At 53.2% G+C, this 15,588-nt stretch overlaps 1 pseudogene; it reads right to left on the minus strand.

Moving 5' to 3' along the window:
• Positions 1–799: 799 nt before the first annotated feature.
• LOC133746980 (adenomatous polyposis coli protein 2-like) lies at positions 800–5,043 on the minus strand (annotated as a pseudogene).
• Between the last annotated feature and the right edge of the window lie 10,545 nt (positions 5,044–15,588).

The raw sequence follows: 15,588 nt of genomic DNA on the forward strand, positions 1-15,588 counted from the left end.
GGACCCCGCTATTGAGACTGGTGTGTTCCGGCTGGCGTGTGAGGTGCCAGGTCACGTGTGGGCCCCCGAGAGTGACTATGGGGCGCCTAGGCCACCGGGGTGGGCTTGTGCTGTGCAGGGGTGGGGTATGCAGGTGCCTGTGTCCCCAGGCTTGGCTCCCTCCTGCTGAGTGGCTCTGGTCTTGGGGGCTCCCTTGTGACTGATGCTCCCTCATGCTGTCCCAGACCCCCCAGGAGACTCCAGGAGGAGTGAGGACCCCGAGAGCCAGGCCTAAGTGGCCGCCAACACATGGCTGCAGCGGGCAGGTGAGGGGCTGAGGCAGCAGTGCCAGGGCCTGCAGTGAGCCGGCGCCAAGCTGGAGCTGGACGTCGGCCACGTGATGCACTCAGTGCTGCCCGACACCTCTGCCGCTACCTCCTCTGGCTGACCTGCGCCCTTCCCCACCCCCGGCACAGGCTGGACCCTGTATGGGCGCCTGAGACCACCTCCCCCCAGCAGACTCTGCCCATCTCACGGGGCCACTCTGCTCCCTTGCCTGGCGCTGGATCAGCGCACCACTCCCTGGCTGAGAGGAGGAGCCGGCTGCCCTGTTGGGGCCCCGCAAGCCTCATGCTGCCACTCCTGGGCAGGAGCCTCCCCTTCATCACTGCGGGAGAGGCTGATGTGGGGGACAGCCGAGCGTCCATGGGCTGGCAGGGCATCTGTCCCTGGGAGGGTGTCCCTGCATCCTGGGGGGCAGGACTGAGCCCCAGGGCCACAGGAGTTTCTCTTCCACTGCCTGAGCTTCAGAGACCCCAGCCACAGCCGCTCAGACAGGGCAGAGACCCCCCAGCCCACTGGGCACTGTCAGACCTGACAGAGTCTGGGCCACAGCCAAGGACGGAGCCGGACAGAGATGTCCCAGTGGGACAGTCTTCCTGGGCCAGTAGGGACCGCTGGCCTCCCTGCTCGTGGCCGGCGTGGGAGGCCCGCATCTGCCCCACTCATGCAGCAGAGGCAACTGGACAGCTCTGTTTTTTAAAGTTGTGCAACACTGATGCAGGGGATGTGGTCCTTCCGCCAGGCGGCGGCTTTACATGGGGTGCTGGTGGGTGGCGCGCTATGTACACATGGGACAGATGCTGCAGGGCGGCGTGAGGAACAGGAGGGTGGGTGGAGGGAAGGCTGCCAAGTGGCCGCTGATCCTCAGTGGCCATGCAGGCTGGCAGGGAAGCCCCCCAAGGCGATACCCAAGCCCTCTTGGGCAAAGGGCGCGGGGGCAGGGCCCTTGGCCGGGACTGGCTCATCCACTTCGCTGCCCAGGAGGGCGGCCGGGGCGCCAGTTGGGGCCGGGGCTGCTCCGGGTTCCCCAGGCTCGGGGACGTGCTTGTGTTGGTCTTGGGCTGGGCCACCTCTTCCATCTGCACTGCAGCATCGCAGGTCTTCCGCGGCGGCGGGGGGGCCCCGGAGCAGCAGGGCCGAGGAGGGCAGGGTGCTGCGCGGGATGTGCGCGACACCTCATCCCGGATGCGCCGCCACATCGTGCCTGGCGCGACCACCCTGGGCAGTGGCTGGGCCATGCTGATGTGGGGCTGGGAGGAGTAGCGCTTGAAGAGGGGTAGCGCGGGGGGTGTGCGCACTGGAAGGCGCGACGGGCTCTTGAAGCTGCTGCGCCGGAGCGCGCACGTGCTGGGGCCCGGACCGGACCCTGGCCGGGTCGGCTGCTGCCAGGGGGCCGCCCTCAGCTCGTCGCAGCGCAAAGAACAGAGGAAGATGGCGGGGAGCGCCGGCCGCGGCGGGGCGACGCACCCTGGGAGGTGGAGGCGGAGGCGACGGAGGCGGCGGCGGAGGACAGCTCCATGCGCCGGCAAGGCAGTAAGCCAGGCGACTTCTTGATGAAGGTCAGTTGAGCGGTCCGAGGACTCGCTGCCGCTGGAGCGGGCGGAGGCCCCACGCACCAGGCCCAGTCGGCCCCACGCGCCCCCGCCACCCCCTCGCGGCCTCTGGGGCTCGGCTCTGGGGCAGGTCTGGCCAGCGGCGGCGCCCCGCGCTTGGCCGGCCTCTGCTTGAACGGGATCTGGACAGGCGACTTCTAGGTCTTGTGCTTGGCACGCGCGGGGCTGCCGGGCCGGGCAGAGACCCTGCAGCTGGGGTGGCGGGGGGCGACTTCCTGGGCAGAGGCTGAGAGGCGGGCGAGGTCTGGGAGGAGCTTGAAGAAGGGGTGTTGGACAGAGGAGCAGGGGGGCGTGGCGCTCCTGGGGGCGGGGGTGGCTCACCGCCGCCAGCTCGGAGATCTTGCCTGGCCTGTGCAGGCTCAGAGAGCTCTGCTTCCCGGGCGCTGGCGCCTTGCCTGCGGCTGCTGGCTGTGCCAAGCTGGGGGTCTCCGCCGCCTACCTCGGTGTGGCGCGGGGGCCAGGGACAGCTTTGGGGTGGGGCCGGGTGGCCGGGCTGGGCACGTAGATCACTGTCCGCCACTACCTTCTGAGCAGCGCGTGGCTTCTGGGGGCCCCCAGGGGCGCGGGGCCGGCCCCTGTCCTGCGGGCCCCGGGGCTGCTCCTTGGGGGGGCCCTTGCAGTCTAGTGGCTGAGTGGCGCGGCGCTGGAGAAGTTGACCAGCGTGCCCTCGGCCGAGTCGTCCTCCCGGGCCGGGGTGGGCACCAGAATGTAGACCGGGACGGGCAGCGCCCGGCGGCCGGGCACCTGCGCCAAGGCCACCTTGCGGAGCCGCGCGGGCACGACCGCCCCCAGGCACTCGCGCAGCAGCTCCAGCTCCTGGTCCGCGGCCATGCGGGTCCCGGAGCCTGCGGGCGCCGGCCCCTCTTGGCGTCCGGCGGCTTCTTCTCACCGGCGTTGCCCGGCACCACCGCCACCACCACAGACGCCGCAGTCTGGGCAGGAGGGCGGCAGCAGCCGCAGCTCCATGTCCTGCTGCACCTAGTGCTCCTGCAGGGCGAGCGGGCTGAGGCTGGAGGCGCAGGAGAAGTTCTCGTCCGGCTTCTCCACGGTGAAGCGGACGCTGCCAGCGTCCAGCTCGGATGGCAGGCGGCAGCGCTCGCGGCAGTGGACGATGTCCAGGAAGGGCTTCACGTAGCTCTCCCACCGCAGGCTGAACTGGCTGCTCTCGGGCTGGCCGGGCCGTGCGGCCTGCGGCGTCTTGCTGCGGCTGGGCAGCATGGTTTGCCCGGGACTGTCGGGCAGCTCGCTGGGGCTCACTGTGCTGCTGCCCAGCCCACTGCAAGGGCCGCTGGGGATGAAGCTGGCGATGGACAGGCTCTGGAAGCTGCCCAGGGAGCTCACGGATCTGCAGCGGCTCAGCACCAGCGGTATCTCCTGCACACAGTTCTCAGAAGAGTTGGACAGCGTGACGTCCTCCACGCCCAGGCCCAGACCGCGGCCCCGCCGGGGCGCCGGGATGGCGACGGGTAGGGAGGCGGCCCCCGGCCCACGCCACGCCCCGTCAATCTCCGCCTCTTCGGGGCCGGCCTCCTCCAGGCCCTGGAGGGAGGAGTCACTGTCCAGGTCTCTGGCCTCGCTGGGGCCCGGGCGTCCGACCAAGGACAGCGAGCTGCAGAGGGACAGCGGGAGGGGCCCCTACTGCGCCACCAGCCTCTGCAGCGCCCTGCTGGCCGCGGCCGGCCTGGCGGCCCCCAGCTTCTCAGGCACCTGGCTCAGGCCCTCTGCCAGCAGCCAGGCCTGCTTCCGGGCCGCGGGGGGCGCCTTGGGGCCGCCGGGGGGGGGGGGGCGCCTGCCCTGCCCGCGGACTCCAGCGGCAGCACGGGCTGATAGGTGGGCGACAGCTTGATGGTGCCCACGCGGGCGTCGGCGCCGGCGGCGTCCCGGGTGGGCCCTAGGCCTGGCTGCCCCTCAGGTCGAGATCGGGCCGAGCGCCGAGCGGGCCGCGGCTGCCCACCCAGGAGCTCCTCACGGTGCTCGGCCAGCGCGGCCAGCGGGCAGGGCCGCTTGTTTTCCCGCGGGCAGTAGCCATCGTTGGTGCTGCCGCTGTTGAGGCTGTCGTTGGACAGGCTGGCATGGGCCGCCTTGAGCCAGAGCAGGGCGTGCACCCAGCCCCCTGCTTCCTGCCGGCCACCCTTGGGGCCGCCCCAGGGCGAGCAGGACTGCGCCTGGCCCTCCCTAGGCGCCTCCTGCCCGTGGTCCCTGGAGCTGAGGCTGAAGCTGTCATCAGACAAGGTGTGCAAGGCCAAGATGTCCTCCACCAGACAGTGGATCCGCGCCATTGCCAGCGCCAGCTTGGCTTTGGCCGCCAAGGCAGCCTCGCCGCGGGGGGCTGGCGGGGTGCGGGCCAGCGCCTGGCCCTGCGGGAAGGGGCTGCCCAGGAAGAGGGAGAGCACGGCCGGGCTGGTGGGCTCGGCGGTGGCGGTGGCTAGGGACGGCGCGTCGTCGTCGTCGAAGCAGACCGAGTCGGAGGTGTAGTCCCCCGCCAGCCCGTCCAGGTGCGGCAGGGGCGGCAGCGGCTTCTTGACTGCCGCCTGGCCCCGGGCAGGGCCTGCTTCTCCGGGTGGTTGAGCGCCTGCGCCAGGTGTTGGGCGTCGAGCTCCGCCTCCGGCGCCTGCTGCTTGCACACGTAGAGGCTGGGCACGCAGGTGCTGGGGGACACGGCCGTGGCGGCCGCCTGATGTTTGGCGGGCCGGTGGGCCAGCAGGTTGCGCAGGGCCGTGGCGCTGCCCATGGCGATCATCTTGTGCCTGGAGTGCACCAGGTTGCGCAGCATGCCCACGGCGCTCAGGTCCCACAGCAGCTCCTGGTCCTGCGCGCAGCGGGTCGACAGGTTCCAGAGCGTGCCGAACGCGTTGCTCACGATGGTCAGGCTGAGTGAGGTCAGGTGCTGCAGCAGCTCCTGCAGGCAGTTGTAGTCGCGGAGCACCTGCCTGGGTGGGGGAGGTGAGGGCGGGGTCAGGTGTGGCCGGAACAGGCGGCCCCGCCCCACCCTCCCGGGATTGAGCGACCAGAGCAGACGGCCCCGCCCCGCCCCACCCTCCGGGGTTAGAAAGGCCAGAGCAGAAGGCCCCGCCCCGCCCTCAGGGGATAGGGCGTCCGTTTTGGGCATTTGGGGGCCCGGACCAGCAGGTGGGAGGGGTGGTGGGGGCCTGGACCAGCAGGTGGGAAGGGTGGTGGTGGGGTGTCTCTGCATTTCTCAAATAAATTTTAAATTAAAATTAAAAAATAATAATACTTTGCTTAGAATATTTGTATCTGTTTATGAAAGGTATACTTTTAAGAATTATTTCAATTATTCCTGGTACACTTGCATCATCATCGACGTAATGCTGATTTTCCGAAAGAAATTAAAAATATTCTCTGCTTATTTCCATTTGCATAGGTTTGGGAAACAGGTTTCCTTTTTCTTCCTTAGAAGTTTGAAATATACCTGTAAGCATGGGCCTGAAATTTTGATTGTTTAGCTTTTTTTCTTGGTTTCAGTTTTCAAAATGTGATTTAACGTACCTGGTCTATGTATAAGTTTTGCTATTTTATGTTATATTTGTGTTTTGGAAATTTGATTTTCAAAAGATGGTAGATTTTGATCTAGGTAGTCAGAATTTTACTCAAGAATTTCACACATTTCTCTGAGTAGGTTGGTAAAGACTATAGTTTCTACAAAAGAACGATTCTGTTTTAATTCCTGAAGTAGATTATTTGTGTGACTTTTACTTATGTTTCCTTAATCGCTTTTAATAATGAGCAAAGAAATGACCCAGTCATTTGGCCTCCTTTGTTTCTTGGACATGTCTGACCTGTGGAAAAAATGAAGTAATTATTGCTCATTAAGTTGTAAAGAAATGCATGGCTGAACAACAATAAATATTCATGAAATCAGATGACTGTGATGTTGATATAATGCTCTTATATTGGAAAAAAGTAATACTGTGTTTTCATGATGCAATCTGATGAGTCTTAAATGTTGATAGAAAAATGTACTATGAGAAAACTATGCATAGATTTAAATATTTTTGCAGAAATGCTTATCTTTCAATTCCATGTTCTAAAATCTTCTCAATGTGCCCTAGTTTATATATGCTAAGCAATCTCCTCTGAATCCCTTGTTGTTTTTGTACCATCCATATAGAAAGTAAGTCTTGTCTGACTTGTTTTAAGGTCGTACGTTATGATTAAAAAGAAATAAAACAGTACATTTGCAGTTGTTAAATTCTGGACTATTTCATTTTTCAAAGATTTATGTATTTACTTGAAAGGCAAAGTTACAGATGGTGAGAGAGGGAGATCTTCTATCTGCTGGTTCACTCCTAAAAATGGCCACAATAGCTGGAAATGAGCAAATCTGAAGCCAGAATCCAGCAGCTTTTGGGTTTCCCTTGTGGGTACAGGGACCAAGTGCTTGAGCAACCTTCCACTGCTTCCCCAGGTGCATTAGAGGGAGCTGGATCAGAGGTGGAGCATCTGAAACTCAACCCAGGATTTATATGGGATGCCAGCACTACAAGCAGCAACTTTACCCACAAAGACACTGTGCTGGCCTCAAAATTTTGGACTTTTAAGACAGAAATTTCACTGACTGGAAGCTAAAGATGTTTGTCATCAATTCTTTCAAAGGGACTTGGCACTGTATAGCAATAAACCCAGAGTACCCAACTTTACTGTTTAGATTGCCTGTCTATGCTGAGGTACATGCATTGCCAGCTGTCGCTTCATTGTGAAATTCAATTGTACTTAAAAACAAAGCAAAAGAAATACCAGCACTGTTTACAAGCATGAAATTTAAAATAAGTACATAAACCTTCAAATGCAACAGTCCATAGTTTTTTATGGTTTTCTGCTGTAAATTTTGAAAACATCAAAAGCCAAGAATAAAATGAGGAACAATAAGACAAAAAGAAAATACTTAGCAATACTGCTAATGACAATAATGTTAACAGTTTAGTTACATGCCCTATATCAATTGTGTTCTTTCAAATTGTGACCCAAGCACACAGACCCCATCACTACCTTAATAAACACTTAGAAATCTGGAATCTTTTGTAGAAAAGTGCTAATCTAACCCAGCCCTCATTGGAAAAGACATTTATCCTAGTAAAAGGGAAAGAAATCCAAGGCAAAACAGTCAAAATGAAGACAACTCTGATCATTGAGGTTTCAGATAGTGAAGTTTAGAGCTGTTCTCATGGGTAATTCACACATATGTAAGTATCTTTCACTTTCATTAATTTTCCAGATGAAGGCAAAATGCTGTCAATAAGCTTTTGGAAGGGCATTACAGAGTCTACTAACCAACTTTGCATGGGAGTATAATGTACACATTTCATTTCTCCAAGGTGGGACAGTGAACATATTTAACTAGCAAAAGGTCTGAATCAGGATTTCTAATACTCACTAAAAACACTTTAGAAGAAATATTTGCTTAAACTTTATTTTTAATAACCAAGTAGTGTAAAAAGCACTACTTTGAATTCATTGCCATTCTCACATGTTCTAAATTCTTCACTCTGGCTCTAAAACAAAATTGCATCATAATTATTGTCAATCTCCATAATTACTCAGAATATAAGTCAATGATTCACAGAGATTTGATTAGTCATATTGATAATTTTAAAAGAATTGGAAGTAAAATACTGGGTGGGGCAGGGCAGCAGATAGCATGGTAAAAAAAAAAAAAATTCTTAGATTGGAGCCTGCGGTGTGGTAGGTAAAGCTAATGCCTGCACCACAGCTTCCCATATGGACACCGGTTTGAGTCCCAGATGCTCCACTTCTGATCCAGCTCTGCTATGGCCTGGGAAACCAGTAGGGGATGGCCCAAGTCCCTGAGCCCCTGCACCTGCATGGGGACCAGGAAGAAGCTGCTAGTTCCTGGCCCCTGGCTTTGAATCAACACAGCTCCTCCTATTGTGGCCAATTGTGAAGTGAACCAGCTGGTGGAGGATCTCTGCTTCTCTCTGCCTGTCCTCTCTCTGTGTAACTCTGGCTTTCAAATAAATAAATAAATCTTTAAAAAATAGTCTTAAATTTGTCCTGTATATAATTCACATACACCAATAGGCATACAGGTATACCTCTAAAATAAACCTTAAAGCTACACTTTTTTATTTTCTTATATTCAATTTTTTCTATGCTTTGACTCTTTATCTTAAGGACAAATCTTTTGAAGGCATATACTCATTCTGTTACTTGTGTGTTTATTATTTATGGTTCTCACCACATTCAGAGTTTTCAGATCTCCCTTTGAGCAGTTCTTTATTGCTTTCTCATCCAAGTCAGCTGGAAACATCACTATAAGCTCCAAACTCAGTTTTTTCCCATTTTTGTAGATGCTACGATGTGTGGGGTTTTGCTACTAATTCTTTTCTTTTTTTTAAAAAGAATTATTTTGACTTTCACTATTTTTGTGGTCTTTCATTTCTTAATTAATTTTTATTGCCAAATTCTATGCCATTATAAAAGATATACTGCACACTGTTTTTCTCACATATTAGTATTTGAGTTGCTTTCATATTTGGCTTTCATGAATACCACTGCAGGGAGCCTTTATGGGCATGTGGATTTTGTATCTTTTAGTGGCATACCTGGGAGACAAACTGCTGAGTCAATAAACAGTCCCATGTAGAACATGCTGAGAAACTGCCGAATTACTGTCCATAGTGTCTGCACTGTTTTACTGGAAGTTTATGAAGGCTCCATGCTCTTCATGTCCCTATCAACATTTATCTATGGCTGAATCAGTCATTTTACTGAATATGAATTGATGCCTTCCTGAAGAGTTGATTGCATTTCCGACAACTAACAGTCAGGGAGTGACATTGGTCTGGGGAGATTTCAGCTCGCTCTGGTTTTCTGCACTTTTCTCAGTGTCACAGAGTTGTTTTCTCAACAAAGGACACCTCTGGGGCTCCCAATCCCCAAAGCAGAGCCCTGGAAGCTATTTTGCAAAAAAACTCTCCTGGCCCCTGGCAACAACCTAGGCATGGCAGGAGGGGGACGCAGTTCTCCTGTGGTAGGCTGGGGGAGGGGTAGGAGGCAGTAGGAGTTGCCCTACACCATTGCCATGGCTGAGTGTGGTGGAGTGCTTGCCTCCCTGAGCTGCTATGCCCATCAGCCGGTGCCCCATGCCCTTGGGAGCTGGGATGCTCAGCCCAGTGGACAGATGAGGAAACCAAGACAGGCACCTGCCCCCCTGGCTGCCACCTGGATGGCCCTGTGGTTTTGGCCATCATGACTCAAACTCAGTCTCTCCCACCAAGTTCCTCTCCTGGGACCCCCACCACCGCTGTCCAACCACGTCATGACTGGACACCGAAGCAGCTGGCGCTGAGTGAAAGGAGACAAGACAATGCTGGCTTTGAGGATGGCAAATGATGGTAAAATGATGTGACTAAAATAAAGCAGGGGGAGAGGGGGAGAGCCCGGAAAAGGTGGCGGAGAGGGCGCAGCTGGGACCTCAGATGGGCTGGGTGGGGAAGGTATTGCTGGGCAGGTGAGGGAGGGAACCTGTGGCTGCAGGTGCCGGAGCAGCATGTGCAAAGGCCCTGGGGCGGAAGCATCTCTGTAGTGCTCACGGCTCAGCTAGGAGGCCAGAAGGCCAGAGCAAGATGAACCAGGGTAAGTGGCAGAAGGCGATATGACAGTGACGGCGGTGATGAGGTCAGGGGGGCCTCGGGGCCTTTGCAGCCATTGATGGGGGTGGGGGCAGAGAGGGACATGTGCTGATCTCTTAATGGAGCCCTTCCAGTGGCTGCATGGGGCTTGATTGGCAGCTGGGAGCCTGGCAGGGGGCTCTTGTCACCTGGGAGCAAGGGGAAGGCTCACCCCAGCTGTGGGGGTCTGGAAGGGGGCCCGGAAGACAAGTGGTGTGCGGGCCTGGGCGGCCCAGGTAGGAACCATGTCACCACCCACCCCTCGCTCCTGAGCCCTGAGCCGCACTCCTCCACCTCCTGTGACCCTCAGGCTCACCCCTCCCTCCATCCCCAGCTGCTGCGCCGACCTTCAACCTTCCACTGTCACTGGCCTGCAGCATGGTCCCCCCTCCCCACCCTCCCACCCTGCCACCTCCCGTGCAGCCCCCTCCCCACCAGCCCTGTGACTTCTCATCATAGCTGGGTGGCTACAGCCAGAGCACTCCCAGCCTCACCTGTGGGGGCCTGAGTGCTACCACCCTGGGGGAATTGGGGGTGCCCCCCCACAGAAGGGGGAGCAAGGCTGGCCCTCCAGCACCCCATAGCACCTGGTCCAGGGACTCTCCAAGTACCCAGCCTCACTCAGAAGGACCCTGGCGGGAAGGCATGGGTGCAGGGATGGGCCTTGGAGGAAGCTCAGGGCTCAGTGACGTCACTACTCTGCCGTGACCTAGGGCAACTCCACTCACCACCCTCTGCAGCCTTGCTGGGCCCCCTCTGCCACTCGGGATTGGTAAGCCCTATTTTTGCAAGGTCTAGGAGGGTCGTGGAGGTGTGGGTTTACAATGACCTGGGACAGTGTCTCAACAGACCTCCAGCCCTTAAAGCAACAGACACAGCTGGGAGTGACAGATGGGGCTGCTGCCTCAGATCAGCCACTTCTCAGCCAAGCAACCTACAGGGAGCCCCTCCTCCAGTCACTACAGAACATAGCCCACCTCCCCCCAAGGTAGCGTCAGGTGCACCCAGTGCACAGTAGGTGCTCAGTAGTGGTGCTGGAGTGCATGGACCTCACCCTGCAGGCAGCTGGACCTGGCGCCTGCACAGCCCCTGCCCCCAGCCGGGGCAGCTGTAGGCCCAAGGGGGTGTTTCTGTTTCCCATCAGTGGTGGGCTCAGCAGAGCACAGCAAAGTCCCCTGGCATGCAGACAAAGAGCTATTGTTGCCACAGATCCAAAGTCACCGCCTCTGATTGCCACTGAGCAAGCCGGCCGCATTCACCTGCTTCCCCATCCAGTTGGGTGTATTTCAAGAATGCGCTGATTAGTGCTGATTGCGCCTTGATTATGGGAGTGCACCACCCAACCCCCTCCCCAGGCTCTGCGGGGAGCTGCTCCCCCTCCTAGGAGGCCCTGGCTGTCATCCAGGGGCTGCTGGGCCAGGCTGGGGAGAGGAAGAGAGGAAAAGAGATAAGAAAACTGGGATAAAAGGTAGCAAAGCAAATTCTACAGGCTTAGCTCAGGAGTTTCCCTGGGGCCATACCGCAGTTTAGGGCCACAAAGCATGGTTGACATGGGACAAGAGTCAGACTTGGAGAAGAAAGATTCATGAAGCAATAAGCAAAGAAAGAGTAAAAGATGATATAGGAATTGGTAAGAGAAGGAAACACAAGGGTTTGGGAGTTGAGGTTGTGTGATTAAAGCCAACACACACACACACACCACAAAAGGCAGAAGTGAGAAAAAAGCTTACAATAGATAAAGTGAAAATCTATACCAAAGATCTATGACAACCGAAATGAATTATTTGATTTGAAATGAAAGTAAGGACAAAATGGAGCTGAGTTATATTTTATAATAGTTGCAATCTGAGAAAATAATGCTAGCACAGGTTTACGTTGCATAATAGTTTGCAAGGAAAATAAAAGCCATCTGTCCTTCCACAGTACACGTCACTGAGGATGCCTGGCAGAGATGAGGTAATTCTGACAGTCAAGGGAAGGGCACTGGAAAGGCAGGTTCAGGGGACCAGCTTGCACTGGTACACAGCACAGCAGGGCACCAAACAGTACTGGGTCAGCGGAGCACAGCCTTCCAACCTCCTCAGGGGTTACACCCATGCTGCATGCACATGGAGGGATTTGAAGTCTTTTTCTGTCCCACCGCGATGACAACCCTGAAGACGTCCCTGATGAATGAAGATGACTCACTGGAAGTGTTGCTAACTTGCATTTTACCAGTCAAGGAACGCTGGGGTGTGGACACCTAAAGCAGCTGTTCCTGTTGCCTGAGACATTTCAGGAACAAGACTGACCGCACCTCACTGACAGAGGAAACCGACCCATCTCAGAACTCAGAGAATCCCATGCACAAAATTCTCTTCTCCCCAAACTTCCACAAATGAGTACATCATTCCCTTTCATACAGCACAGGTCCCTGCTTTCCTAGCAGCCCTTTTAGAACCACAAGCAGCTTGGTGATTTGGAATCTGCCTTCGTTCATTTTTGATATCCTACTGTGAATGCCTGCAAAAAATGAATGCTTTGTGTGGTAATTGAAACAAACATCTTACAAAAACTAGGTGTTCCTCTGATATGAACTAAAATGAGAAATCCTGAATGATCATCATCCCCTCCTCTGAAACCCGACTATAACATCTATAATCCATGTGGCTACTAAGTAATTCATGTAACTCTTATGGCACAATTTTAGTTGTAAAAAATTCAGAAACTTCTGAAGATACATAATAGGCTTTTTTTTTGGACAAGCAGAGTGGACAGTGAGAGAGAGAGACAAAGAGAAAGGTCTTCCTTTGCAGTTGCTTCACCCTCCAATGGCCGCTGGGGCCGGCGCGCTGCGGCCCGTGTACCGCGCTGATCCCATGGCAGGAGCCAGGTGCTTCCTCCTGGTCTCCCATGGGGTGCAGGGCCCAAGCACTTGGGCCATCCTCCACTGCACTCCTTGGCCACAGCAGAGAGCTGGACTGGAAGAGGGGCAACCGGGACAGAATCCAGTGCCCTGACCGGGACTAGAACCCGGTGTGCTGGCACCACAAGGAGGAGGATTAGCCTGTTGAGCCATGGCGCCAGTCCATAATAGTATTTTTAAAAATTTATTTATTTATTTAAAAGGCAGAGCTAGAGAGAGAGGGAGGGAGCATGAGCGAGCAAGCCAGGACGGCGCTGTGGCATAGTAGGTTAAGCCTTTGCATACATCACAGCCACCTATTTGGGCACTAGTTTGAGTCCTGGATGTTCCACTTTCAATCCAGCTCCCTACTCATGTGCTGGGAAAGCAGTAGAAAATGGCCCAAGTGCTTGGGCCCCTGCACCCGTGTGGGAGACCTAAAAGAAGGTCCTGGAACCTGGTTTCAGTCTGGCTTAGCCCTAGCCTTGGTGGCCATCCAGGGGAGTGAAGCAGCAGATGGAAGATCTCTGTCTCTATCTCTCTATCTCTCTGTCTGTAACTCTGCCTCTCAAATAAATAATCTCTTTTTTAAAAAAAAGGAAAGAAAGAAAGAAAGAAAGAAAATAAACGAAAGTGGAGCAGCTGTGATTTGAACTGGTACCATATGGGATGCCGGTGCTACAGGCAGTGGCTTAACCTGACACACTATAACGCCAGCCCCTATAATGGGCTTCTCAGATCAAGGAAACAAAAGTTATTAAAGAAACTTGGAAATCTAGAAAATTATCACTTCTAGTAATTGTGTATTTCATTTTTTAAAATTTGCTATGAAATATGACATACATAGAAGTATAAGTAAATACAGAAGTAAATGTGTGTACACATGTACACATAACAAATATTTGCTAAATGAAAGAATGATACAATGAACTCCCAAGCACCCACTACTTAGGTTCAGAAATAGAACAGTTTGAACACTAGTGAAACCCCTCAGCAGAATACATGCTTGAATCTTTCAACCCCCTGCCATCTTTGTTCACCAGTGATGTCTCCAGTCATGTCAAACTATGGATCTGCCATTCCCTACACAAACTATTTTATGACGCTTTACACTTTTATGTGTTTGCTTTAGCTATGTCCTCCCTCGAAAACACAATCACTTCCCTTTTCAGCTCCCAGAATCCTATTTGTATGTTTGTGTAAATGCCACCTCCTCTAAGAAGCCTTTCCTGACTTCAACTAAACATATGAACTCCATTCCCAGTATCTCCACTATCTCATATGATCTCCTGCTAGAGTCTTCAACTCTAAACCAGGGACAGGGAATGTCCAGCCCATCGATCATGTAGGGCCACAAAATCATTTGGTCTGGCCCTGCCAAGGCATCCACAGCTGGGGACTCAAATTTCAATAAATAGCAGCAGTAGCAGGCTAACCTTTAAGTCGATAATTGTGTATGTCTCACAAATGATATTTTAAATATTCAAATAGCCCTTGGCAGAAAACAAGCTCCCCACCCCTGCTAAATGAGGTCTTTGGGTGCTCATATCCAGAGACTGTGAGGTTTCTCGGTGGAGGGCTCTATCTTTTTCATCTTTGTCTCTTCAGCACTTAGCACAGGGTGTGCCCTAATCATTTCTCAACAAACTTTGTTTGAATGTTCTTGACCTCAGACATGCTCCAAGAGGGTAGACTAAAGAATTACTGGTTTCATCAAACCCAAGATCTCTTGAAAGTGTCTGTAATTTCCAGAAATAGAGAAAGATGCAGAAAGCATTTGACAGTTGAGTTGGGTGGGACGTGTTGGTGTGACAGAACAGGCAAATAGGGAGCAGAGATGGATAAAACAGCCTTTTCTCTCCTCCCTACACAACCCCTCATCTCCACCCCTTCATAATTCATGTGTTTAGAATGGAGACTACCCAGAGATTCAGTCCCCACCACCAACCCAACCACAGATTCCTTGCTCAGAAGCAAAGAAATGTTTCTGCCTCCCTTCCACCAGCTGTCTCCTCTTGGGGTCATAATGGAAGCAGCTATTAAACTGGCCTATGCCACTAGGTCAAATTTATAAATGGCTCATCTAAGATAATGTATCAAAGCTACTCCAACCAGTTTGGCATCCACCCTACCGCATTCCAACTGACTTTGACCACAAAATGTGGCTCTGTCAAATGTGAGGTAAGAGGGTAACAGCAAGAATCAGCCTGTTCATTTTTACAAAAATTTTATTTAAGTTACACAAGTTTCATATATTTCATATATACAGATCCTACCCTACCCTCCGTCCTGCCCACTCTCCAATCCTTCTTCCTACTCCCTCTCCTATTCCAACTCTTAATTTTTACAAAGATCTATTTTCAGTTCACTTAATGATCATAAAGTTAACCCTACACTAAGCAGAAGTGTTTAAGAAATAGTATGGGCCAGCGTTGTGGCTCTCTTGGCTAATCCTCAACCTGTGGCGCCAGCACCCTGGGTTCTAGTCCCGTTTGGGGTGCCGGATTCTGTCCTGGTTGCTCCTCTTCCAGTCCAGCTCTCTGCTGTGGCCTTGGAAGGCAGGAGAGGATGGCCCAAGTGGTTGGGCCCTGCACCTGCATGGGAGACCAGGAGGAAGCATCTGGCTCCTGGCTTCGGATCAGCTCAGTGTGCCAGCCATGGTGGCCATTTGAGGGGGGTGGTGAAACAATGGAAAAAGGAAGACCTTTCTCTCTGTCTCTCTCTCACTGTCTAACTCTGCCTGTCAAAAAATTTTTTAAAAAAGAAATAGTATGAAGAAAAAATCATATGAAAAAAAAATGTTCCTCAAGGGAAGAGACAAGGGCTATAAACAATCATTGCTGATTCCAGTTTATTTCATAAGCTTCCTAAATGCACAAAACATGGTTGACTTAGATGTTAATTTTTTTATAACTCTTCAAGTTACCTTCACAGTCTGTAATGTGAGATGTGTGGGGCTTCAAAGTAAATCAAGTTTAAGTCAGTTTTCAGCAGGCCTTGAAATTATTCTAAATTTATGAAGAAAACAAGAACTTGCAAATTAATGGATAAGTTTGCCATCACAAGAAGTAAAACTTGAATAATTTCATTTTCTCTACAAGTCTATGTGAGATGGCAGAAG

This window comes from Lepus europaeus, chromosome 18 (assembly GCF_033115175.1).
Source record: "Lepus europaeus isolate LE1 chromosome 18, mLepTim1.pri, whole genome shotgun sequence".
NCBI lineage: Eukaryota > Metazoa > Chordata > Mammalia > Lagomorpha > Leporidae > Lepus > Lepus europaeus.